The sequence below is a fragment of the Notothenia coriiceps genome, unplaced genomic scaffold, assembly GCF_000735185.1.
Source record: "Notothenia coriiceps isolate Sejong01 unplaced genomic scaffold, NC01 NC01_scaffold00024667, whole genome shotgun sequence".
NCBI classification, from domain to species: domain Eukaryota; kingdom Metazoa; phylum Chordata; class Actinopteri; order Perciformes; family Nototheniidae; genus Notothenia; species Notothenia coriiceps.
In genome coordinates this window covers 3,331,622-3,335,731 of record NW_011357368.1, presented here as the reverse complement: position 1 = coordinate 3,335,731, position 4,110 = coordinate 3,331,622, and the positions used below count along the sequence as shown (strand labels likewise).

At 40.8% G+C, this 4,110-nt stretch overlaps 1 protein-coding gene across 1 annotated transcript in view; it reads right to left on the bottom strand.

Annotated features, from left to right (window-relative positions):
• Positions 1-4,110, bottom strand: part of cadpsb (Ca2+-dependent activator protein for secretion b) — a 54,273-nt gene that overhangs the window by 14,431 nt on the left and 35,732 nt on the right. The gene's annotated exons all lie outside the window — the stretch shown is intronic.

Below are 4,110 nucleotides of genomic sequence, written 5' to 3'. Positions count from 1 at the left end.
GAGAGAGAGGAGAGAGAGAGGAGAGAGGAGACCGACGGTTTTGTTCGAGCCATACTTTTCGGTCCAAACCGAGGCACAGAGCGAGGTCGCTTGTCCGACCCCAACAAAGAACAAGGGTCCTTGTAGCCCAGGTCTGAGAGGCGAAGAGCAGTAGGCAGAGCCTGTTGTTTTTGCTCGGGAAACACGAAACCGGCGGTAGGGAGGAGTGTGTTACCGACGGACATAAAAGATAGCGGTCATCTTTGTCTTACAAAAGGAAGTCAGTCGTCCTGTGCCCGACTCACGGTGTCTATGTCTTACCGACAAACAAACAAGGGAGGGTTAGACTGCCCATTAATAAAACTCTCAGGACACACTCTATACGACGTAAGCCAACGTGCAAAATTTTGGTGGGTGTCCTTTATGAGTATTATTTATTATTATTAATATATCTGTAAATTTTGTTGCAGTAGAGTTTCGAGTACTTATTTGTAATTTTTTTTTAATTAGATTATTTTCGTATTAACTTATTATTACCATATACTTTTCCAACTTCACGTATTGAAATTTAATGATTTTACTCAGAACTCTCGGATCGCTGTTTTTGTAAATTGCATAAAACAGGTGCAACTGAGCCCAGACCTTTGTCTGACTACTGCGGACTATCCGTGGCGTCAAAAACTTTCCTTCAGTCGACCGTAACCACTAGCGAGCGCCGCGAATGTCTTCGAAAACGGCGCAACCTACAGACTTTTATCAAAAGTACCGAGTCGCTCCGCATCGATAGTCGGACTTAGACTGTTCTACAATCTCTCGGCTCGGTTCAGTGTGAATAGTTAAGTCATTTAAGTTATTTTGCAATGTAAATTTTTTTTGAAGTTAAAGTTTAGAGAAATACTTTACTCTTAGTTTATTCCGGGAGTAAATTGATTGAAAGATTTACTTTCTTACGCAAGAGAGAGAGAGAGAGAGAGAGAGAGAGAGAGAGTGTGTGAGAGAGAGAGAGATAGAGAGTTTGTGTGAGAGAGAGAGAGAGTTTGTGAAAGAGAGAGAGAGAGAGAGAGAGAATTTAAAACTGAAACAGAGACATGAATCTCTGATGAACGGAGAATATTTATGGCGCAGGATGGCAAAATGGAAATAATTAAAATCTTAATGTTGTTGTTTTGAATCAGAATCAATGTTTGTTTAACCTTTAGTGTGTGACAGTTGCTCCATTTAAGAATAAAATTAAATAAAACATAAATAAAATATAATACAAAAATATAAATAAACAGAATAAGATAAGGGAGACCTTGCAATAAAAAAGTTCAATTAAAATACAATGAAAATGTTTAAATAAATATAAGAAGTTAGGGTTGAATGTCCAATTAAAGATCAAATAAGACAACATTTAAAATGTAAATACAAATGTGCTACAATATATAATAATATTTAATTACAATAAGTCTATCGCACAATTCTTGTGGTCAATCTGTCTTGCAATTTATTTACAGAAACCAGAGGAAAACTCCAAGTGGCTTTATTGGAAAGGCTTAGTCATATTGGCTTTTTATTGCTACCACGTCACATGCTATGACATCTGCATAGTTTTTCCTCTTTAAATATTAAAAGGTGTAATTATGTGGATATGTGGAATAGGTCAAAATGAAATCTGAATTTCCAAAAACACCTCAAACAACAGGTTTTAAGTCCAGGAAGCTCTCCTCCCCAAACATGTCTTTAAATCACTGTATTTACTTCCATCTCTATTCCTTCAAAACAAGCAAAGGAAGTTCTTCCCTTCTCTCTCAGGTCCTCCATCCCCCCAAGACAAGCATCAAACCAAAACAAGCCCTCCGAGGCAGACAAGAGAACAGGACCCTGAACCTCTGAACAACTACTATCCCAGCTGCGTCTCCGAGCTTCTTTTGGGAAGCCGCCAGCGAACCTGCAGGTGACTGAAAACATAGAATCTGGGTTTGGCTGCAGAGTCAGAGGCCCAACCACCGGGACACACCCAGAGCAGGTATGGCAACATGACCCAACATCATGCATCACTTTTTAATTATAACCCGACACAAGTATAGCAGATCTGAGGAGTTTACAGCACGTTTGATGCCAGCCTGTTTTCTCATTAAGGCAGATATCCAGGAAGCAGCTGTGGTTCAAAACAGCAGCTCAGGAACACACACTTACATACAAGGACACGCTTCAGAGGAAATGCACGACTTTAGTGGATGTTATTCCTAACCAGCAGTTGGATATAGTACATACTTACTCTGGGAATGTACTTGTATTTAACATGAGTATTTCCATGTTATGGTACTATACTACCTTTTATAAGCCAATATACATTTCACTACCTTTATTTCATTAGTAGTTACTTGATTATGAGCTAAAACAAATATAAATAAACAGTCTTTTTAACATGCTACTTCTACTTGAGTAAGATATCTCAGTGCGTCTTCCCCCCCGCTGTTCCTACCTGAGCAGAGGATGCCTTTGTGTCGGGCGCAGGAGAAGTCGTCACACTCGCAGTAACTCCCGTAGATCTTCCCGAACTCGGACTCGTAGCAGAGGCACTGGTTGCAGCTGCACTCGCCCCGCCCGCTGCACACCTGCTTGCCCTCCGCCTCGCGACAGGCGCTCAGGTACGAGCTGCCCGACTCGCCCTCCTGACACTCGCAGCGAGCGCCCAGGTACCCCGGCTCACAGCGACACGTCCCGCAGTTATAGGTACCTGCAGGGGGCAAAACACACTTTAATCACTTATTGCATTTCGGATTATTCAGCTGCACAACTTCAGTTTCTAGCTGTCGTGATCATTTCATTTATTGCAAACTGACTACTAAAACGCCATATATGGGGCGAAGCCTGCGAGCTAGTTCAGACAGTCAACTCGAGCATTCATACATAACGCCCCTTGGCACTCTACAACCAACCAAACAGAGTCTCCTTAATAAGCCTCTCTATTTAACCTGCCAGATCTCTCTCCATGCATTGCTTGCTGCTGCTGCTACTTCCACGTCGCTGCTGCTTGCCAGCCCCCCACCACCCCAGCTTCCACCTGTAGGCTCGGGGGGTTAGTTATTTAATCATCGCTCATCGTGCATGTATATCTGTGGATATGTGATGAGGCCGAGCGTAGACGCCAAACTCAACTATATGCTGCTTCTAATAAACTTCTAATAAAGCATGTTAAGAAACACGTGAGGTTGTCTTGGACTTGATAAGAATAGGCTTACGAAATAAGGCACACATGTTCTCGTGATTAGTGAGGTTTATCAACCAGGTGGGTCCCACTCTTAAGGCTGTGAAACAAGTGAGGTAAGGTTGCACCACTCTCATCAAGTATTGGTTCTTAGGCTAAAAGAAATCTTTCCGCTTTTGAAGGCTCTTGACTAGAAGCACTTGACCCTCAGAAGATGGAACTTGAAGTTTTCGCACCCAAAAGCTTAATATCCACCCTCGCAGCACCTGCTGATGTCTTGGCAGGAAACACTGATCCTGGGACTGTGAGTCAAAGTAAGTAAGGGCACGTCGGAGACCAAACACCCTGGGGCAGGGCATGTGGGGCTCAAATGTGTTCGAAAAAAAAAGGAACATAAGCTTTCGCGCTTGGATATTTGCCAGATACAACCACTGTATGCTTTGCATCCAAATCGGTTTGAATAAAATGGTATTTCAGTTTCAGTTTCACAACTCAGATTTCTAACTGATTTGTGAATTTCAATATATACTCTGAAAAATAAGGATTAGGATTGCCACTTTATTGATCTCAAATTTGGGGAAAATTAAAAGGACTAAGAAATTAACATATCAAAATATTTCTCTAATGAAATAAAAAATAGCAGATTAAAGAGTCAAAAATAATAGATGTGGAAAATATAACATCATATAAAGCATGGATATTTATTAAACAATTAATTTAGCAGGAACGATTTATTACATATTTAATTTGAATATAATGTCAAATGTACAGTAGTCCTTGAAATTCTGAAATGTTTTCCTGTCCAGATTATAGTTTGTTTAACGTTAACCACCTTAGTCGTTCAAGGCACCGTCACTACACTGATGTGGACTGCATTTGCTTTTTAGAATATCTCAATTTACAGAGTATTATAATTTTTGTCTTTATTGTACCCACCA